This window comes from Pectinophora gossypiella, chromosome 10 (assembly GCF_024362695.1).
Source record: "Pectinophora gossypiella chromosome 10, ilPecGoss1.1, whole genome shotgun sequence".
In the NCBI taxonomy this organism is placed as follows: Eukaryota; Metazoa; Arthropoda; class Insecta; order Lepidoptera; family Gelechiidae; genus Pectinophora; species Pectinophora gossypiella.
In genome coordinates, this window is record NC_065413.1 from 9,620,426 (window position 1) to 9,644,979 (window position 24,554).

The 24,554-nt window shown below is 37.4% G+C and overlaps 1 protein-coding gene across 2 annotated transcripts in view; it reads left to right on the top strand.

The window, feature by feature from the left end:
- The window catches only part of LOC126370048 (uncharacterized), a 40,705-nt gene that overhangs the window by 10,467 nt on the left and 5,684 nt on the right, over positions 1 to 24,554 (top strand). Inside the window, exon 1 of one of the 2 annotated variants that reach the window (XM_050014691.1) lies at positions 23,976 to 24,046. The exons of the other annotated variant lie outside the window; for it this stretch is intronic. The gene's annotated coding sequence lies outside the window, so the exon portion shown is untranslated. Of the gene's footprint in view, positions 1 to 23,975; positions 24,047 to 24,554 lie in introns of those variants that run through there. 2 annotated transcript variants of the gene reach the window in all.

Below are 24,554 nucleotides of genomic sequence, written 5' to 3' on the forward strand. Positions count from 1 at the left end.
CCAGTTGAAATCTTTCTAATCTAAGTTCGCACCTCTGACCTGTTAGACGGGAGGTGAGGGTTTTACCAACTAAGTTACAGCTTTTAAACCATGTAGATGAAGTGATAACTTGGACACGGTCCAGCGTCGTCGTAACCGGCGTCTTTGTATGGAGATCAATACATATCGTAGGGCTGGCACACATGAAGGACGCAATTCACGATCCTGACGTCTAGATGGATCGCGCCTCACAGAGGCTTCTTGAATCCCAGAGACGTCTTCTGTAGTCGTGTGATGATTTATAATGATGAGGGGAAGCTCATTAGCTTCTGTTTATTCACTTGTGCGTTGATAAACAAATTCTTCAACCCTGGTGTCAGGTTTATCACTGAGTCGCCAGAAGCGTGACATGGCTCATGTCGCGACTACGTTTACCTACCTTACTTAAGTAAATAAGTATCCGGGACCAACAACTTAACGTGTCTTGCCGAGTTAATCAACTTAGCGACATAGTCGGTTCTTATTACTTTCGATATATAACCACAGTAGATCAATCAATCAGAGTAGTGGCTTCAGCCAAGGTGATAACAATAAAATGATAAAGACAGTGATAAAAATGTATGGAAGAAGAAGAAGAAGAAATTGCTTGCCAAGTTGCAAAGGCTCCTGATCTTTTGTTTTCATTTTTCGAAAGTGGTAAAAAAAACGTATGAGATTGACCTTATGTAAATCCCATACATTTTTATCACTGTCGATTGACATATCGTTTGCAACTTGGCTAAGGAAATTATGACAGCCCTAACAGAGGGTCACTACACTACAAGAACTTTCGATCCATAAACTGATGCTAAATACAGCGAAACCGCATTTAAGAGAGCGATACATTTTACGATTTATATCCTGAGATACTAGATAGCAATAACATTAAGAATTTAATGCAAGTTTATAAACCAAATTTTTCATAATATTGGGCCTAGGTATGCTTTAATTACGTCAAATAATATGTACTTCTATCTAAGTAACAAAGCACATTCTGCCTACCTCGTAAGAGACGAATGCACGTGAGAGTGTTATAAAATTATATTATATTTTTTTACTTTAAATTTACTAAAAAATAAGCACCTTAAATATTTGTTCAGAGTAACCTTAACCCGTTTTTTGTGTAATGTGCTTAAATATAAAAATATATTTTTGTAAAATAAGGTAACTTTTTATATTCATTAAGAATTTAATATTATTATGTGTTTTGTATAAAATGGAAAAGGAAAAAAGCCATTTTTAATATTACTTACCCACTTATAAGGTAAAACCGAGAGTAACTGCTAAACTTTTCATACAGAAGACATCAACGCAATCTAAAAATCTAGAAATAATTCGGATTAATTTATAATTATTACAATTGTATAACTTTTACTAACTATCCCGTAAGGGACGTCGTAAATGTATAATGCATGTTAATTAAATTAAAACTATTTTAAGAAGTTTGTTTATAACCCAACTTAACGAACTTTCATTTATTACCATAACATAATATGTTATACGTCAAAAATACGGATTGCGCAAAAGAATCGAAATAAATCATGTTGAATTATATATACATTTTACTACTTTTTAAACCTCAGTATCTTCAAAGTTGCGTATTTTATTTCGGTTACGCCTGATGTATTACGTACATTAGAACATTAGTTTTATTACTATATTTTTAACCATTAGTCGAAAGTAGTTATTTTAATTTGAGTGTAAAATTATTTATCGCTTTAACTAGCCTCATCCGATTGGAATTCCTTCAAACGACTTCTGTTTTGTATTAACGATTAGGTACGAGTAAGTGTTTTATGATCAGTGTTCGGCGACCGATAAATATGATGATATATTAATATAATATATTTATAATTATTGCCGACGGCTGAGCCTAAAAGTTTTTTGTAACTATGAAAAATTTTAGTCCAAGGCGCATCGCTTACATTACCTATATGATGATAAACTATGTAAACATAGGATAACATAGAGCACGCGGATTTAGTAAATACCTATTCGCTCTAGCTATCAACCAGCAACAATCTGATTTTAGATATGGTTTGTAGTTCAATGCAAATAGATTTCGAAACTTTTAAAAGTTAAAGATAATTAAGCAGTATCTTAAACCTAAAATAAAATTAAGTATGATCTGTTTCATTTATAATATACTGCCTAATACGTCCCACAGCGAGGCACAGGCCTCCCCTCAACCAACTGGAGGCTCATTTATCAACCATTTAGATGCACTAAGCTGGTTTTCGTGGCGCCAGTATGATTTATTATAGTTATTGAATGTCTTATTTGCAGGTGTAATATTTTACTTATTTAAACAGAGGTGTATGCATAGTAAGAAGTTTAATGTGAAATGAACATAAAACGACCAAGTTAGTATGACCAAGGTGTTGTGCACTGGCTCAGTTAATCGGTAAACAGTCGGTTTATGTAATATTCGGCGTCGCGTCTCTTCGCTCGCTTTCACTGTATAGTGTATATGGCACTTTCTCGGACCTTGGTGAATCCACACCATACTAGTGTCATTATAGATATGTCACTCGATCGCGACCTCGCACACTATTGGTGGTTTATCGCAATATGTTATGCAAGTGATGAAAATGTATACAAAGAGTACTTACTCTTAAACGCACTTACGTTTAATAGATTTTAAAACTGTAGAACAAGTGTAACAAGTAAACGCAGTGAACACATTTGTTTTTGGGTTGATACGGCATTTCCGTAACTATAATTTATAAAGCGCGTATGCGAAATGTACTACTTACTCGAAAAAACTTAAAATAAATTGAATTGATATTTATTTTTTACGACCTTGGTTAATTGATAAATTTTAAATAAGTAACCATGGTAACCTAGACAGATTGACCAACAGACGGTTAAGGCTACATGATTCACCGACGGAAACTTTCAATTATATTTTTTCATTTCGATACAAGAAGCAAGAACCCAAAAAAGCAGGCAGGGGACAGAGTAGATGACTGGGTCAAAGATAAATCATAAAATGCTAATCTGGCAATAGGAGCCAAATTCGACTTTTGACCACGTATATTCATGACGTCAACCTTTTGTATTCCTATAGGTAAGTGAACCCTTGTGATGTTTCGAAAAGTACATTATTTGACATAGCCAATTAAAAGAACACCAGAGAAGACACGTGTATTACATTGATCATTCAAAATTACATTTTGCCAACTTGTGTTCACCCTCTGAGAAGACGCGTGGCACTTATGTTGTCGTTCCAAAAGACAAAGTGTTCAATTATGTCTAGCACACCGGAACTGCATTGTTTTCTCTGTTTAAAGTCACTGTCGCTGGATGCTCCGATCTGAATGCCCATGGTTCTTATGTAAAGTGGAGAAAGTATATATGATAGGTACAGGTTGTAATTCACTCCTTTTAAAATTAATTGTAGGTAGTTGCGAGTTTCCGGTCCGGACGTGACGTTTCCGCAGACAATATTTGTGACACGGCCGTAAATACTGGAGCAAGTTATTTACCTTTTAAGAACCTATTAAACTGGCTGTAGTTTCCTTATCGTTGATATGTTGTGATGAGATAAAGATATTGTCTTTAAAATATTTTTGATCAGTGCCAACAGCCCAGCGATTCCAAAGTCTTGTATTCTTTGTTTACAGCAAGGAAGTAGATAGGTATCTAAAGTTACGCACTTTTTACGGTAGTATTTTTTGTTAATAAAATTACAGCCATGTAATTGAAATCCTAGATATGAATCTAGTAATTTACAAAAAATAGCTTGAATTGGGTCCTGTACAGTCATGAGCAATATCATGTACTCACTTTAGAACCCTGTCGCACTATCATATTTGACATTTAATGTGATTTACGGTTCAATTTGTCAAAAAAGTTAATGCGACATGGTTTCAAAGTGTATACATATTAGTACTCCTGACCGTATTAGGTTCAAGATGAATTAAGAAATTCTGATTACTAAATAAAGACAGATCTAACAGTAACGAAGAACATTTCCTTTTTTCTATTTAAGTTATTTATGAATTTAAATCAAGAAAAACGTAATAATACAACACAACATTCATATTCGACATTTTATCACGTTTTTCTATGACGTCACAGTGGGCTTTTCCATACAAATTCTATAGTAATTATGTGTTTTGACGTTTTGTAAAAAGTAAGTGATTTGGCTAGTTGGAAACTAGCCTGTTCATACTCGGATAGGCTGTACATATTAGATGATGTGGTCGCTGTGGTACATGTGTGGTCAAGGAGAGATCGTTTTCTCTCAGTGTTGCCAGTTCGGACCTAGCCTGATAGACATGATGTCACCTACCGGCACTTTCACTTCTAGATAGATACCTAGGTGATATACTAGGTGCCCTAGGTGATATATAAGAGACATGAGCTCATTTGGGATTTACCACGAGGCATGGGAGGAGCTCGCCGATGATCGAGACCTGTGGAAGAAGCGTGTGCTGCTCGATGGACGCGACACTCATGACCACACCTGGTTTGACACACTGGCGAGCAGGAGAATGAAACGCCATCAAACCAACAACAATCCACCAGTTGGAGACTTCTCCTGCAGAGTGTGCGGTAGAGTTTGCCGCTCTAGGATTGGCTTGTACAGTCATGAAAGAAAGTGCATTTCTTCGAGGCAATGACGTCATAAATCGTCTGAAACAGACGTATAAGGCCAATGATGATGATACTAGGTGCCTATTTTACTTAGTATAATCAACTTTTATTATAATCTGAGTATTTTTTTGTTGCGGTATTATACGTATTACAAGTCCAACTTACCTACATCTATAAATCATTTATTTAATCAACGAAATTATAAATATGCCGAAATTAAGTAAGTTGTAACGTAAGAAGTGAACAATAGTTCAATATATAAGCTTAAGGGGATTTTATGCAATGGAAGACTATGTAGTAAGAGCGTAGATGCGAAAACGAAATGTCCGTAACATGTATTAATCGAATACCAATCTACTACTATGTACTTATCACCAAAAAACTTACAATTATATGTAGGTAAGCGGTAGAGTGGATATAATTAAGATTGTTTTGTAGATATCAGCTCGACCCACATTCTTCTATGATTGTTATTTAATTTACACTCCATAATGAGGAATAGAGCGGAAACACATATCTCTTTAGTTCTAACAGGTGTTGAAAGCTTTGATAAATTGTAACGTGAATAGCGACCATAGCCCTTGCGCCATATAGAGTAAATGCGACACTTAGTTAACTTGAAGTATTTCGATTATACCTTTGTTTTTTTTTTTTTAGTTTTATGCTGCGTTTCCTAATAGAGGTGAGGCAGATATTTTATTTTTATAGAATACCACTGGCTTTGAAACAAGTAGCCGACCCATTGGCTTAGGAGCTAATAAAAAACTCTAGAATTCCGAATAAGTTAAGTACTGAGGCTTACATATTTTTCTTTACACTCTTTACAAGTTACCTCCTCGTAAAAAAGTAGATCGTCTTGTAAAATTACTGTGTGAAATACCGTAACCTCTAGGCAGTTTCCGCTTGCTCTCGTGATCCACGGTAATAACACAGGTATGTCGGATGTCACCAATAAGACCAGCCCATTGTGCGCGCTATGCGCACACGCATCGCGGATTTACGACGTCAAATGACCAGTTTATCGGTGCCTAAACTATCATAATGAAGTTAGTTAAATTTATTACTGCAGTTTTCGTTTTTATTGGATTTATTATGATTATAGGCGTAATTTACTCCAATAAAAACAAAATAACAACAAGAAAATAGAAAGAAGATTCGTGTTAAGCGCCAGTAATTTAAGCTTTTCATATACGTATATTTATGCGATGATATGTTTCGTTTCCTGCCTCAATTACGCCGTTTTTGTGCCTCGTGAGCCACTAAGTGTATTGCGCAAGAGATGAAAATCTTTGGGTTCCCATAGCGCACGCGGCACGGGCGTCGGCGAGGTAACATTAATTAGCGAAGGACGCAAAAACGGCGCAGTGTTCGTATGTTTATGAATGTAGGTAAAGCTGCAAACGGTTCTTGTGCGACTCCGATGTTCGTGACTGATTGGCAGACAATCGGCTGAGCATTGCCGAGTGCATTGAATACATTAATCTGAGATCACGATAACCCCAAGAGAGCTTGCAGAAAATGCAACCGATATCGCTCTCTTACCAAGTAAGTATTTAGTTACAGTTTTTACTGCAGCGTCCTTGTGCCGATATGAGTGGTAAAGTGAGCACGAAATATGAACATGTTGTATCGCATGGACTATTTTTATAAAATAATAATGAAGTATGCAGGCCTTGAGTGACGCGTGGCGAGCAAATGCTCCCAATTCCGCCATTCACACGACTAACACTCACTTTTTGCTGAGCAGTTTTGGCGGATACAGTCTTGTTTAAATTTGATACTGATTTTAAATCTCACGGTCCCCGAGGTCAGTGATATTGGCATTCTGATTGATTGTTCTGTTCAGATCTGTATCCTGCTGTTTGCCTGCCTTATAAAGCATTTCAACAAATCATAATCTAATCTCGTAATTGCTATGTTATATTGTGTCTTACGGATCTATTATATCAGCCTTGGAAATTACTGATTCATTTTTATTTGCATCAAGTTAAGGCTGTACGGATGTATCGTAATATCTTTCTCTTTGATTTAACATAACTACTAACTACGGACTAGTCTGGCAAGTGCTATTCCGTTTTCACAGGGTCCCCTACCTAAAAATTATCAATACAGACTAAAAAATCCTTCCTTTCATAGATTATTAGCAAGTCAAATTGAATTCTCACGATTCATCATAGCATCCTGAAGTTTAGAAGTTTTAAGTACCATCAGCGTTAAACCTTGGCATATTTTATATCTATTAATTGTTGGCTTTATCCCCAACTCTATTATTCTGGCGGTACTTCACACACCTTGGTTTAAATGCCGTCATATCAGCCGCATAAGGTTAGGTTGCCGATTGTCTGACATACTTAATGTACTTAATGTAACTGCAGGGCAGCAGTTGAACTTTGCAGTCGTGTCCGACAACTGCGACCGCTCGTTTGTCATATAGTATCCCGATTATGACATTTGTGGTCCATGTTATGTGCCTATTAATGGCTATAGACTATAGCTATTGAACCTACACGAATTGTGAGCTTCAAAGACACTGTATGAATCGATAATGGCCTTTGTGGTCCAGTGGTTGAGCGTTGGACTCACAATCCGGAGGCCCCGGCTTCGAATACCGGTGGGGACATATCACGAAAATCACTTTGTGATCCCTAGTTTAGTTAGGACATTACAGGCTGATCACCTGATTGTCCGAAAGTAAGATGATCCGTGCTTCGGAAGGCACGTTAAGCCGTTGGTCCCGGTTACTAATTACTGATGTAAGTGAGTAACCGTTACATGAGATATGTCAGAGGCCTGACATCAGTGTTGATGAGGTTGGTAGTCCACCTCACACCACACGATAAGAAGAAGAAGTGAGAAGTCCTAGTTAATCTTCGGTTCATAGTGGGTGTTTAGAAAAATGGTGATCTAACCCACCAACTTCTAATGGAACAGCAGGGTGGTTTGGTTCGTAATTCATGCTCCGACAGAATCCTTAGAGCATGGAAGCACAGTGCTTGTAACCACCCACTTTCATAATTGACGCCATGAATATTTCTTAAGCGGGACTTAGCATCCCGTCATGATTATTTAAGAGAAATGCAGTATTAAATTCAGCGTGAAAATGAAACAGGCCTGACAGGAACAATTCAGATTCTTGAAATGAAGATATAGTACGGTTAATTACAAGGGAACTCGGCGTTTAACGGGTGAAAACAAGTGTAGTTTCTTTTTCACTACAACCATGCAACTAATATACCAATATATCCATTTGGTGCACACAGAGAGAGAAAGTCGCTTACCTATTTAGGTCATTTTAGGTAGAAAACATTACTACAACATAGTTATGTAGGAAAGTGAGAATACTATGGAAGGATAATGAATGGGACGTAAGGCAGTTTTAAAAGTAAGAAAGGCGAGTCGATGGTGCGATGTTGGTCGGGTTAGAGGATTTTGTTAAAATATAAGGAGTAAAGATATTTAAAATATCCCGTGTTATTTCTATCATCATCATCACCAGCCCATTAACGTCCCCACTGCAAGGGCACAGGCCTTCCCTATGGATGGATAGGGAATTCGGGCCTTAAACCACCACGCGGGACCAGTGCGGATTGGTGGTTATTAACGACTGCTAATACAGCCGGGACCAACGGCTTAACGTGCCTTCGGAAGCACGGAGAAGTTCGAGATGAAAACTTTTTTTTATGTGGTCACCCTTCCTAAGACCAGCCTTTGCGAAAGTTGCTTAATTGTTGCTTACTTCTATATCCCACAGTTATATACATATTCTTTAGTGCAGTGCTAATAATCTGAAGTAAAAGCTGTGTATTACTCAAAGTAAAACAGTCCATCATATTAGTCACTCGTTGGTACATTTGTAAATTTATTTTCGTCTAAACTAATAACGGCCTCCGTGGTCCAGTGGTTGAGCGTTGTGCTCACGATCCGGAGGTCCCGGGTTCGAATCCCGGTGGGGACAAATCACAAAAATCACTTTGTAATCCCTAGTTTGGTTAGGACATTGCAGACTGATCACGTTGGTTCACACTGACCCTGCTTTGGCAGGCACGTTAAGCCGTTGGTCCCGGTTATTACGTACTGAAGTACGTAGTCGTTACATGAGTCATGTCAGAGGCCTATGGCGGCTCAATAATAACCCTGACACCAGGGGCTGAAAATCTAAGTTCGGCGTCTGAAGCCGATTCCCATTGGAAGTGTCAGTTGAAGCCGGGCACTTTTCAGGGTTGATGGGGTTTTGCTTGGTAATCCACCTTACAACCCACACGATAGAAGATCTAAACTAATTGTTAAAACACGTCTAAATAAATAGGTAGTAAAATGTATAAATATATAAAGTATATGCCAAGTCTAAGACGTAAGTTAAATCGTAATGTTTAGTGCGCCTTACTGTTTCGCTATTACTTTGGCAATTTATTCATTTCGCGGTTGGCGTTTTACTGACAACTTTATGAATGACTGTTCACGTCTAAGTTTCATGTAGATTTTCTCAACACGACCTACGTTAAGATATTATCACTTCATCAGGCCCGCGTACAGTCAACTACATTTACTTTTACCTACTTTAAGTTTCTCAATATATTTACATAACATAAACAGCCTATACATGTCCCACTGCTGGACACAGGCCTCCCCTCAATCAACCGGAGGGGGTACGGAGCATACTCCATCACGCTGCTCCACTGCGGGTTGGTGGTGTTTGGGCTAGTAGCCCGAGACCAACGGCTTGGCATACCTACCTTCCGCCGCAGCACGGAAACATCTTACATTTTCGAACAATTAGGTGATTCAGGTTTATATTTACATAATGTAGGTCTTCAGAAGGCATTGTGTTCTTATTAGCTGGCCAACTGGATATGGACCATAACTGTTGGCCACACGGTTCACCAACAGTTAGTCTAATAAAGCTAGGTGAGATGCGGGTACTTAGTTCATACGATGACTTGCTTATATTAATTTATTGTCACAGAATTCCAATTTAATTCTATATTTTTTTAATTATTTATTTAATTTGAGTTCTGTGTAGGTAAGATTCTGCATAGAGTAATAACATAGTACAGTCTGCCTGCGTATTTGATGACAAAGTAAATAAAAAACTGACTTTAAAGATCACAACTAATTGAATCGTTTTCTATTTACATACCTATATAAATCAATGGTACCATGAAAGTACAACTACTTTATAAAAACAGAAAATAATTGCAAGTTGATGGTAGGGCTGGCAGAGGAAGACCGAGAAGGAGTTACGATGACCAAATTGGAGATGTCCTTAGAAAAGGTTTAATACGATCTACTCTGAACCAGCGTGCGTGTATGAAGCGATTGATGAATGTGGAGGAAGCAAGAGAAGTGTGTCAGGATCGAAGCAAATGGAATTCTATAGTCTCTGCTTACCCCGGTGGGAAATAGGCGTGAGTTTATGTAATTGCAATAAGTATTATTAGTACATGTAATGATTATAACTAAGTGTACTAATTAACTAACTAATTAACACACACACACCTATAGCTATAATTTTAAACAGTCTTACTTCTATAATAATGCCTTGCCATGTACTATGAAAATAGGGAGGAAGAGAGCCTGGTGATCCGTAACACAGGCATTCCGTCTAGTATGGACACCAGTCTCTCTCACAATATAAACATGTTCACTGTGAGTAGTACTAAGTTAGGTTTTTACTGTAATTGTGAGTGAGAAATAAACTTATTTTTTATTTATTTTATTTATTTATTTATTTAACTAATAACTAACAGCTCGTGTCTTGTTGAGCAACATTTTGTGTTCATCATTTTGTTAGTGAATGTTATTCTGATTACAATTATAAGCTTTTAAATCGTTGCACCATATGTAGTGCATTCAATATGAAACATTATTATCTATGGCGATTGGGTTTAGGTAATAAGAACTTTATATCAGTGATGAAAGCGATATGAACGCACCCATGGCCTTAATACCTAGTTATTTTAATAGCTTCGAACAATTTACAATACTATTTGCTGTTAAAAGTAGTTATGACTATTTTGAAATTGTTAGAGATGGTAGGTATTGTGAATCATAATGACATTGTGGTATTATAATATAATCTAGCCTACAAGATCCCACTGCTGGGCAAAGGCCTCTCCCTCCTCTTTCAATTTTTCGAGAGTACCATTGTATTATTATTTTATTTCTAACTACATAAGTAGGCAAATCATAGAGCTTGTAAAAGAAACCATCCCACGGTCCGATACATCAACTTCTTTCACCCTAAGGTTCATCATTGTCCCGTTTTTCACAGGGGCCGCTTACCTAACCTGAAGATCTGATAGGTCCGGTTTCTTAAAGAAGCTTTTTTTTTGACGTGACTTATTGTAGATTTGCCGCAGATGGTATTAACTACTTGGCCGGACAAATGGGGAGCGCTGAAGGCTCTCACCCGATACAACGTTTAAGACAACAGGCCTGAGGGTGCTCAGTTGGGCGCGAACCTCGGCTCAGGGCGTCGTCTGAGAGGAAAAATATTTGAAAGAATTAATCGACCCTAGTGGGTCGATAGCGATAAGCGCTGAATGAGGGATATCGTCGACCACGCCGGCGGGGTCGGTATCGGGGTCCTGAAGTGTTTGGTGTCGCGAGCTGATTGGCTGCCTCTATGGCTAGAGTAATAGGGTCGTCGGGATCGTATATTACGTCTTTCGGACGCCGATACTTTTCATTTTACAGAAGCGACTGCCTGTCTGACCTGCCAACCCGCGAAGGGGAAACCAGCCCAATACAGGTTAGGTCAGATGCCTCCGAAAATGCACTTCTCGGGAATGTGGATTTCATCACGATGTTATCTACCCTAAGGTTACCTGGCAGAAATTGCTGTTTAGCAATAAAGCCGCCTATTGTGTATGTTTTAAGTATATGTTTTAGTGCAATAAATAATTATTGACTGATTGTACCGATTGACCATATAAAAGACATCAACGAGCGCACATTCTCCTTTTTATCGCGAACATCAATTTTTAGTATTGACATTTGGCACAGAATATTGATATGCCTATCAATATTCTGTTTAAAAATGTAGATCTGTTTGAAACATGTATTTAAATTAATAAATAATAAAATATACAGTTTAATTGGAACATCTAATTGACAACATTTCAAATTTTTAAGCCGTGGTTTTTTTGTGCTATTTCGAAAGTACCTACTTGTTTAAATAGAAGACACGTATTTTTTCTTTTCAAGATTTTTCCACTAGAAGTTACAAAAATTATTTTTTGAAAATTGGATTCTGCCATTGATAGAATGAAGGCAGTATAATGTAATGTACCTTTGAATGCGTATTTAAAACAAGTCGCAAACAAAGTGTCATGTTATCGAGGGTTGAAAGGCAAATGGGTTTAAGCGACATTTTGTGAACTTTACAGGAGAGCCGTTTAAAGTTTTATTTCTTCGAAAAAAATTCATATAAAAAAACTACTGAATCAAAAGTGTTCAAAATGCTAAGAATTATTTTAAATTAAACGTTGCACAATTCTGCATTTATTTGGTTCGAAAAACACATTAGTTATAGATTTTAGAAGTCGCTTAATACAAAATGCCTCAATTGAACTAAATTACAGTTGAAGGAAAAACGGTTGAAGCGACAATATTTATAAAATCTGGATTAAAGCAAAAAGATTTAAGCGCCAAATCTATTTTCGTTTCGTCTAAGGACAAATGATTTAACCGACTTATCTATAACAAAACACTGTCAAGGAAAACGCTTTAACAGACTTCGAATCATGAAAATGAAAAGACATAACAGCTTATGTGACCGACTCATATCCCGGAATACGACTGATATGCCACCCGCCCAGAATTTTGTGCATTTTTTGTCGGTTAAAACACGGGTTTTTAAAAATGTACCCAAAGTGCTAATTGGTTGAAGCGCCAAAAAGTAGCTTCGATTGATCTGAAACCAAGATCAGTCGACGCGGAAAAAATCGCTGATTCCGAATATATATATAAGTCAATTTCGCCCAAAATGTCGCTTAAACCCATTTGCCTTTCAACCCTCGTTATGTATGACATTTACTTTTTTTATAATTTTTATGTAAAGGTCTGAACTTATTATGCCTTCCTCTTCTGACCTCGTGGATTTTTCAATATATTTCTATTATTACTGAATTAAAAAATCTGAAAAAATGTGTTTTGTGTAAATCATAGAAATATCTCGAAATGGTTTTCGATTTAAGGCACCTTAGTAAAAATGAAATGTTGTCAATTATAGGATCCGAATAAGCAAGTTAGGTTAGGTTACTGTCATTGCAGGTACAATCAAAGAGCAAAAGTGCAGTCACTGAGCCCAGCGATTATTTGTAAACAGTGGTGAAATTATGAACCATTAGTTGCCGTACTTATAAAATTTATATTTTACCTGGTTTATTTTAGTAACCAGGAGGTCTTAAGTACAACCAGTTAATTTATTATACTTTGCAAGAAACTGATTGGACTTTTGCACCTTATCGTACGGTCACGAGTACTAATAGATATGTTCACTTTGAAACCATGTCACATTAACTTTTTTTACAAATTAAACCGTAAGTCTAATTAAATGTCAAATATGATAGTGCGACAGGGTTCTAAAGTGGGTACATGACAGTGTTGCCAGTTTTTTTTTGCCAAGTCGGGATTTTAGAACTTTTTGAATGAAAAAAGCGGGATTCTTTCGTCGAAAGCGGACCATAGTAAAAAAAACGTATATAATAAAAAAAAAGAATATTTATCTTTTAATTTGAGTTCAAATTATGTTTACGTAACAATAGATAGCAAAAATATGCATAGAAAATGAATTTTAATAAAAATTTTCACTCTCGTCTAACTATATCCATTTCTCAGAATTATAATATATTTTTAATCAGATTTACCCTATCGTTAAATAGTTGAGTCTTATTCGTCTTCTGAATAAAAACAAACGGAAATCAAATTCAAAATTTCCAGTCCACACTTGTCTGTGCCATCCGCCCGCGCTTTCCCAGTAGAGTACGTTGCACGCACGGTCGAGTTATTCCCGAAAAGCGGGACCGAGCCTGTCCCGCGCGGGACATTAATTTTGATTTAAAAATCGGGACGCCTGGCAACGCTGGTACATGATATTACTCATAACTGTACCTATTGAGTGTGCAGGAGTCAGGATGCGGATCTCGCCAGTCACTTCTCCAAGGTTCGCCATCGCCACACGCTACAGCCTCTCTAAAACACATTATCTAGCTACCACTGCCGGTCACGACTGCTTACCCGAAGTCTATCGCCGTAATAAATAATGTAAATCTAGATCAGTTTCAGCTGCGACTAAGCTAGCGACATTTTGTGAACTTTACAGGAGAGCCGTTTAAAGTTTTATTTCTTCGAAAAAAATTCATATAAAAAAACTACTGAATCAAAAGTGTTCAAAATGCTAAGAATTATTTTAAATTAAACGTTGCACAATTCTGCATTTATTTGGTTCGAAAAACACATTAGTTATAGATTTTAGAAGTCGCTTAATACAAAATGCCTCAATTGAACTAAATTACAGTTGAAGGAAAAACGGTTGAAGCGACAATATTTATAAAATCTGGATTAAAGCAAAAAGATTTAAGCGCCAAATCTATTTTCGTTTCGTCTAAGGACAAATGATTTAACCGACTTATCTATAACAAAACACTGTCAAGGAAAACGCTTTAACAGACTTCGAATCATGAAAATGAAAAGACATAACAGCTTATGTGACCGACTCATATCCCGGAATACGACTGATATGCCACCCGCCCAGAATTTTGTGCATTTTTTGTCGGTTAAAACACGGGTTTTTAAAAATGTACCCAAAGTGCTAATTGGTTGAAGCGCCAAAAAGTAGCTTCGATTGATCTGAAACCAAGATCTGTCGACGCGGAAAAAATCGCTGATTCCGAATATATATATAAGTCAATTTCGCCCAAAATGTCGCTTAAACCCATTTGCCTTTCAACCCTCGTTATGTATGACATTTACTTTTTTTATAATTTTTATGTAAAGGTCTGAACTTATTATGCCTTCCTCTTCTGACCTCGTGGATTTTTCAATATATTTCTATTATTACTGAATTAAAAAATCTGAAAAAATGTGTTTTGTGTAAATCATAGAAATATCTCGAAATGGTTTTCGATTTAAGGCACCTTAGTAAAAATGAAATGTTGTCAATTATAGGATCCGAATAAGCAAGTTAGGTTAGGTTACTGTCATTGCAGGTACAATCAAAGAGCAAAAGTGCAGTCACTGAGCCCAGCGATTATTTGTAAACAGTGGTGAAATTATGAACCATTAGTTGCCGTACTTATAAAATTTATATTTTACCTGGTTTATTTTAGTAACCAGGAGGTCTTAAGTACAACCAGTTAATTTATTATACTTTGCAAGAAACTGATTGGACTTTTGCACCTTATCGTACGGTCACGAGTACTAATAGATATGTTCACTTTGAAACCATGTCACATTAACTTTTTTTACAAATTAAACCGTAAGTCTAATTAAATGTCAAATATGATAGTGCGACAGGGTTCTAAAGTGGGTACATGACAGTGTTGCCAGTTTTTTTTTGCCAAGTCGGGATTTTAGAACTTTTTGAATGAAAAAAGCGGGATTCTTTCGTCGAAAGCGGACCATAGTAAAAAAAACGTATATAATAAAAAAAAAGAATATTTATCTTTTAATTTGAGTTCAAATTATGTTTACGTAACAATAGATAGCAAAAATATGCATAGAAAATGAATTTTAATAAAAATTTTCACTCTCGTCTAACTATATCCATTTCTCAGAATTATAATATATTTTTAATCAGATTTACCCTATCGTTAAATAGTTGAGTCTTATTCGTCTTCTGAATAAAAACAAACGGAAATCAAATTCAAAATTTCCAGTCCACACTTGTCTGTGCCATCCGCCCGCGCTTTCCCAGTAGAGTACGTTGCACGCACGGTCGAGTTATTCCCGAAAAGCGGGACCGAGCCTGTCCCGCGCGGGACATTAATTTTGATTTAAAAATCGGGACGCCTGGCAACGCTGGTACATGATATTACTCATAACTGTACCTATTGAGTGTGCAGGAGTCAGGATGCGGATCTCGCCAGTCACTTCTCCAAGGTTCGCCATCGCCACACGCTACAGCCTCTCTAAAACACATTATCTAGCTACCACTGCCGGTCACGACTGCTTACCCGAAGTCTATCGCCGTAATAAATAATGTAAATCTAGATCAGTTTCAGCTGCGACTAAGCTCCTAGCAACCATGGTTTCATAACACTATAAACTGTTGTCTGCACTAATGTAGGGCAAATGACACGGATATTTCACTGGACCTATGTTACCATTACAGCCTCTGTGGTCTAGTGGTTAGAACGTAAAGTTCACGATCTGGATGGAGGTCCGGGTTCGATTCCCGATGGAGATATTGTCGAAACCACATTGTGAGACTGTCCTTTGTTTGGTTAGGACTTTGCAGGCTTGAATCACCTGATTGTCTAAATTGAATAAGATGATTCCGTGCTTCGAAAGGCACCTTAAGCCGTTGGTTTCGGCTGTTAGCCGTACACCTGTATCTACCAACCCGCAGAGGAGCAGTGTGGTTAGGTTAGGTTAGCTCCATAACCCTTCCGGTTGATTGAGCGCAGTTACGATGCCGTAACGATATCGTAAATAATTCTTAGTGCCTTTATTTTGAAAATTTAAATGTAATAAATGAAATCTCGGCTGGGACCATACATCGCTGAATTCGACTTTCTGAGTTTGAATTCATGTTTGGATCATAGATAACTTACCTATTTCACGTGGTTTCCAGAATTTGTGCCCGATTGGGATTTGTTGCCTCATCATCAATTTAAGAGCCACGCTCTTGTCGGTGTAGCATTTCCCATTCCAGTCTATCAAAGGCCAATTCCTTGACTTCCCTATAAGACACAACGTTAACCTTTTCTTTAATCTATTCCATGTAAGCATGTGTGATTTGTTGCTTACCCTTATGTAAATTTAATATATCAGTACGTAGGTACAAATGCATGTAAATTAAAAAAGAAAAAACGAATAAGTACCTAAGTTGATATACTTAAACGATAATATTACAGAATATCTCTTTATTCTCGCGTCTTAGATTGTAAGATGACACCACCCTTTCGATTTGTTCTCTACTATAAAATTGTCTTACTGTGCGTTTAATAAATTATCAGTAGTTCATACTCATATTCTACCTGGTGAAGTACTTCTTTGTGATTTATTGTCAGCGATTTAACGGCGACCTTTTAAACTAGATCAAAGGTCATTGCTAACTCAGATACTACTTACATAAAAACCCATTGGACGATAAGAACATATGAAGTCTTTCCTTTTAGGCCGATAAGAAAATGACAGGTATATATAACCTAAAATAAACTTAGATGGCGTGTACCATCAGCACCAATGTCTCAGACTAGAGAATAGTGCCGATTCAGTTAAACCTATACCGGTCACTTTCTTCTCTCAACGAACACCTTTGTTAAAATAATAAAGTATTAAATAGTTAAATGAGAATGTTCACGGACGCAAGTAATTTATTATACACAGTAATAAAGCAACCCTCGTGGAATGCTAATAAAAAACAAAGGCTGAGGGAAAGGAAAACATTATTACAAGGCTAATCTTAGCCGGCCAGTCTGCTGGCGACCTGCGTCCATTTTTAAGTTACACTGACGCCTCACTACTTGTGAAACTAGAGGATTAAGGCTTTGGCCACATTAGGTGAACTGTTTGCCCTGATTTGGTGTCAAATCCTTTTTTGTGAGGCGTTCACTTATGCATGCGGTACTCGCGACGGCGGTACATAATTTGCCGTTGATTTAGTTAGTCAACTGATAATTCGACGCATATTGATCAGTCAAATTCAAAAATATCTTTATTCAGTAGGTAACATAGTTACACTTTGAATCGTCAATTTTTACATAACGAACGTCTCATCCGCCTAAAACTACTGCAGCTTCTCAGTATGGCTTAAAGGTTGCCACAATAAATCTAATGTGTATAAGCACATTGAGCAGTGTGATTATGAGTAGAAGATGAAGATATTATAACATTTTAAGACGCTTATGCGAGGGAGAAAAGTTCTTTCTGTCTCTCTCATATTCGGACTTGTCTTACGGTAAAATGTGTTATTAACAACTACCTACACGGTCTGTATTTCATTGCCTTTACAAGCACACACGGATTGCACCTGGGTTCAGTGTGGCCAGGCCTTAATCAAGGGCTTTTAACTAGTCGCATACGAGTTAAGATCTAGACCAGTTTGTTACTCAAGCGAATAGAAAAGGCTCAAATTAAAAGCCTATGTGTAACCCGTTGTTACCACGTATTTAAGCGTTCGTAAGGATTAAATGTTGTAATTAATTGAAAGCTATGAGCAAATATCCGGTTGGTTTCAGACATGCTTTCATTATCTGGTTTCAAATAATACTGATTGTATTAGGTCATAGGAGCAATATAACAGCAATTTTATAGGTAACATAACGTGGTAGATGTGGAAGCAAGAGAAGTGTGTAAGGATCGAAGCAAATGGAATTCCATAGTCTTTGCTTAGCTCGGTCTTCTTCTATCGTGTGGGTTGTGAGGTGATTACGAACCTCATTAATTCTGACATGGCTCATGTAACGACTACATAGCCGTTGGTTCCAGTTACTACTACATATTAGTTACCGGGACCAATGGCTTAACGTGCCCGTGCCTTCCGGGCATGGATCATTTTAATGTCGGACAATCAGGTCAGCCTGTAATGTTCTACCCAAACTATGGATCACAAAGTGATTTTTGTGATGTCCCCACCGGGGATCGAACCCGGGGCCTCCGAATCGTGAGCCCAACGCTCAACCACTGGACCACAGAAGCCGTTGCCACAGAGAGATTTTGGTGTATTAAGGTTAAGTAAACGGCTTCGTGAACTTACCGAGCTAAAATAGGATCTCTATTAGCTTAATTGGTACGTAATACCATGCGAATTGAATAAGAAGGCACTACGTATAGAGGGGACGTGCGCCTAAAATGGTATTAGTTTAAAGGTCCTGACCATAAGTTGCCTTAGAAACAAACCGCCGTGGATATGGGAATCCATATCTGTATGTATAAATTCATATGATCTACTTTATTTTTATTTTCCTTTTACAGACATTCCTTACTAATATTACCTCATAGTTATATTTTATTACTCTCTTTCATATTGTTTGTTTATATAGTGTTTTACTACATTTTGTGGTAGTTTCTAGTTAGCCTTTACTTATTGTGATGTAATTAGTTTTTCGTTAGTTTTAGATCTGTCTTTATTTAGTAATCAGAATTTCGCAATTTATCTTTAACGTACATAACCCAATTTCCACTTTGGAGCTTGTGTTTACCAATGACTATGTATACACTTTAAATGTCACATTAACTTTTTTGACAAATTAAACCTCTCATCTCATTAAATGTCGAATATGATAGTGCGACAGGGTTCTAAAGTGGGTACATGATATTGCTCATGACTGTACACATATTAAAGACGATTCAGTTAGGCTTTACGAACCGACATTAGTAATCCAAAGATGAATGACGATTGAGCTTGATAATTTATTTCGATGATTAACCGACTTCCCGGCGAGATTTAAATCATTTGCATTGACAAATCGTGTGTGGCTGCATAGTAAGGCCAGTGACTCACATTTTACCACACGTAGATAATATTAATGTACATTTTTATATTATTTTTGTGCTGGCAACCCACGTCAACAGGAATTACTGGCATAAATTTGCGAGAGGTCCCGGGTTCAAATTCCGAACGAGCCCCCAATTTGTAGAAATTAAAGTGAATTTCATTCGCTTCGATCCTGGCATATTTCTCTTGCTTCCTTCAATTTGGGTAATGCACGTCCTTCTAGGTCTTCCTCAGCCAGCCCTACCAAACAACTTAATTAGAACTTATATACCTATGTGTGGAATAGTTAATAAAATATGAGCCGTCCGATGATGAAACCAATAAAAAGCCGGCCAAGTGCATGTCGAACTCGCGTATGAAGGGTTCTGTACCATTGACTAAGTAAAAAATAGTAGGTACATACATTTCAAAGAGGGCAAAAGAAATAATAACGTTTGTTATATGGGATTTTTTTTCCCTTTTCTAATATTTGTTGTTATAACGGCAACAGAAACCGACTACGAGTATCTGTGAAAATTTCAACTACGTGACTATCACGGTTCCTGAGATACAGCTTGGTGACAGACGGACAGCGGACTCTTAGTAATAAATAGGGTCCCGTTTTTTAGCCTTTGAGTACGGATCGCTAATAATGAGCTCGCTGAACATTTCGTGGACCTAGCTACGAGTGAAAATGTTGTTTTCTAAAGAAGACCAATCGCAAGAAAGATCAGGGGTATTAATTAACGCGGAATCTGTTTAAACCGGTCATTCACCTTCGTATTGAACGCGAGCATGAACTTTATAAAGTCAACCATTCTCTGTTATCTTATTACTCGGAAGCTTTAATAGTTAATTACGTATTTAAATTAACCACAGTTGCACCGGTATAGGTGAGCGGACTGTAAAAAACGAGGTAACGCTTGGCAGATGATGATGATAACACTGGTGGCAAATTGGTGTAACTACCAATGGAGAAAAGACGAAAATACATAAATAATAGCCCAACCCTCAGTGCTACAATAGCTACACTTCAGGATTTCTTATCCGAATTCCGAACCCTTTCATTCCCATCCTCGAAATCACCTTAAGACTTCCGGGATAAAAACTATCCTGTTCTTCCATGGCTCTAAGCGTAAAGAAGTAAGTCAGTCAAACAGTATTATTTTGAATAATATTAATACCTATGAATGCTTTTTCACAATTTGTAATTTGGCCGAAAAAAGTAATTTTGTTTGAACAAATGTTCGTCTAACTAGGTTTGTCTCTTCTTCTATCGTGTGGATTGTCAGGTGGATTACCAACCCTAGTGACAGGGTTATTACTGAGCCGCCATAGGCCCCTGACATGACTCATGTAACGATCACGTACTTACATCAGTAATATAACAAGTAACACCAGTAACAAGTAAGTAGTATATATGTGTGTGTGTGTTGTGTTTTATTATTTTATTATTATTAATAATCGGGACCAACGGCTTAACGTGCCTTCCAGTGCCCTTAACGGGTACATGTTGATACTATAACACTTACTTCTGTATTTTTATAGCACCACAATTTGAACGAACGCAATAAAACATTTCTATTTCTATTACTTTTGGACAATAAGGTGACTAGGTTTGTATTTGTAGCATTCGCTACGTGGCCAGCTTCACCCGTGTGTCACTGGCCTTACATTTACCGTTGTGGTTAAGATTGGATGCGTTTGGTCACGGATTCGGTGCATCATGACTGCACTAATAGAATCCAAAGAGTAATCACTGGTCACTGTGAGGTTAGGTGCTTACCTACTTAGTCTGTTTCGTAATCGTAAAATTGAATATAGAAGCACTGAAAGAAAAACTATAAAGTAAAATAAAAATAATATCGGAAGAACGATATGCACCTTCTTAGGTACCAACTCAAAGTGCACTCCAAGTTTTATATAAGTACATAACATAACATAAACAGCCTATATACGTCTCACTGCTCCACTGCGCGTTGGTGGAGGTATTTTTTACGGCTAATAGCCGGGACCAACGGATTTACATGCCCCCCGAATCACGGAATCATCTTACTTTTTCGGACAATCAGGTGATTCATGCCAGCAAAGTCCTTACCAAACAAAGGACAGTCTTACAAAGTGATTTTGACAATGTCCCCATCGGGAATCGAACCCGGACCTCCAGACCGTGAGCCTAACGCTCTAACCACTAGACCACGGAGGCTGTGTACGTAAAATAATTAAGTAGGTAGGTAACTAACTATGTTTCGCGGCACCTTTAAATTGTATTTTGTAGAACCGGTCTATTGGAGGTCCTAGAAGAGTACCTACTTTTAATAAACCTTACACATACAAAAGTCGAGCCACAGTCGTAGATGTGAAGGGACTTGACGATTGGGTAGTAATAGCAATAGCACATCTCCGACACTCAATTCAAAAATCTCTTTTTTACCGTATAAGTACGAGTGAGACAGACGATCCGTGCGCGTTCCCTCTTACTCCTTAGCGGCTTACGGCCAAGGGGGTGAGATAAATAAAACTCCACGTCCGGTACTAATTGGTGTGGGGCGGACAGTTATCGTTATTCTTGTGGCTCTGCCTACGTCACCTCCAAGTAATCACGCGTGTAAGAATATGTTTGAATTGCAAGCATGACAAGTACGCAGATCTGAAAACTGCATACGTGTTTGTGCCCGTGGCTTTTGAGACTGCAGGCCCTTGGGGTAGTGAGGCGAGGGGATTGATCAGGGAGATCGGCCGGAGACTCAAAGTCAGAGGGGGTGACCCTAGGTCTGCGTCTTACCTGGTCCAACGCCTGTCAGTGGCTGTGCAACGGGGCAATGCCGCTAGTGTAATGGGTTCGTTTGGACCAGGGCAGATTCAGAACACGTAAACGTTTAGTCGGACGTGACTAAGTTACGTATGTTTCTGATTATGCGACAAATTGTATTATTATAATAAAATTGTGACCTTATTATTAATAAATTGGTCTTGTTCGAATTCCGAAATATTGGTTCGTACCTAATAGTGGCAGATCGCTTGTCAACAGTGTCGCATGTTTTAACTATTGCGTTACCAACCATGTAATTTGATACAATTATTCGATAATTTGCCTATTAAGTCAGGATAATCGACTACGTGCTTTTCCAGTTATTTCATAAAGACCGTGGAAAATCTATCATGATGCCTGCAGCGATAATCTGGTGATTTATACTGGGTAATGTAACGTGAATAATTTTACTACTAATCTTCATAGAATACTGAGGCAATTCTGGTTTTGGATAGGTACGTACAAATGAATATTGGAGAACATTATAATCGAATTTTATCTGATAGGTGATTACTTATCTTTACAAATATAAAGGCTGAGAGTTAAACGTTTACTCTACTTGACATAACAGTAAGTAGAATATTATAACATCTCACTTATTTATGTTTAGTTTTGTAAAGATATTCAGATGATATCAACTTTCATGAAACGTACTGTAATTGATTATAAACGCATTACTTATAAGTTTTAAACGTATTTTATGTAGTAATTATATCGTGGCGTGCCCAGCACTTGCGGCACGGCAACCGAGGGCTGTGCGTATTTTATCGGGGCCTTACGTAGATAGCATTTAGTGCGTCTAATGATCGAAGCCCTCGATATGATTGGCGTTGCAAGTTAGTTTTCGTACGACTACTGATATTACCTACAGTAGTAGTTAAGTAGCAATATATCTGCAAGCTACTGTCACCACACACACAATAAATCACGCAACAAGTTCATGACAGGGCAATAGACGGATACTGGAAGCAGTAGTAGTTTTGTAAACGACAGCAAAAACCGGACAGCTATGATGAATAATACGACAATTTCCGACTTGATATCTGCATTAGCTGATAAATCTGGAACGAGAAGTTTCGAAACTATACTTAGGGACGGAGATTTATACAGGCAGCTAAGTGATAGGAATTTAGTTTGTAGAAGCAGACACGGATTTAAGGCTTCGGCACACCAACACCAAGAACAGGTCAGAAGCAGTACATTTTAGCAGGCATTTTAATTTTAAACACCAAAGGCGGGCCCGTGCGTTCATTTGTCATATTTAAAAAAATATAAAGTTAAATCCCCGTGCAATATTTATTTATTAATTTTTATAAGGTACTTCACAAAGACCCGTACATATTTAACATAATAAAAAAGAGATAAGCGGATTTAGTCTCGTTTCCGCTGAAAACTATTTGTTTTTATAATTCTGTATTAGAACAAAAAATACAGATAATACCTACTTGAATAAACATTGTAGCAGGGATCTCAGCTTAACATTTCAACTGAATCTAATAGTCTAATTGAAACACAAGGTTGTGTTTCTGTAATATTTGTCTTTGAAATCATAGAAACATTATTATTTTTACACACTAATTCGGTGATTTTTTTCATGTAAATCCATGACGCATGCTGAACTACGCTGCCCGCGCCCAAACTGCTGGCGTGCCTGCTCCGCTACTGGTTTTGGTGTGCCGAAGCCTTTAGCGCGTTTAGTTCTTAAAGAACAAATGGCAATATCAACTCACAACCTATCAACCTATTAACGGATGTTTCCGATAATAATATTGTCAAATAATATTTATAGAATGCGCTAAGTATACCTAAACGCCTCCAAATTATTAAATCAAGGATCAACAAGATTGCGCGTAATAAAATCTTTTAGTGGCAATGACCCGTCGCTATATAGATCAATCACTGATATTAATTATAATAATTATTAATTGAATTTGTTTTTAATTATAGTCGCTCACTCACTACTTACTAAGGTAAGTCATTATATGAAAGCTAAATACGGAAAATAAAAATGTTTTAGCAAACAGATGTCGGAGACTATAATAGTTAAGTGATAGGTATAAATATGGTACTGACGACTAAACAGGGCTCAGACCTCCGACCAAATACGCGTCTGTGTGAAAGTAAACGTAATGTTATTGAGTCACGAAGACCTCGTTTAAATAGATCAGCAGTGATTAATATATTAATGATCAGACGCACCGATTTCGTAACCATTTATTATGAAAGTGATGATACCGAGATTACTGAGTTACATAGGTATAACTAGTGGGTAACTAGAAATGCGGACAGGTGCGTCTATTGCCTGTTACATATTGCGATATGTAGAGACGGTTCGCACATAACTTAAAAAGAAGATTTTGAATTCATTCTGCGAACGAAGAACTTGAGCTGGATAAATTAAGGCACCTCCTTTTCTCCTTCAATTCAAGGTAGACTATTCGGTACGTTCGGCCGTTTAGCTTAAAGAGCTTTATCGTT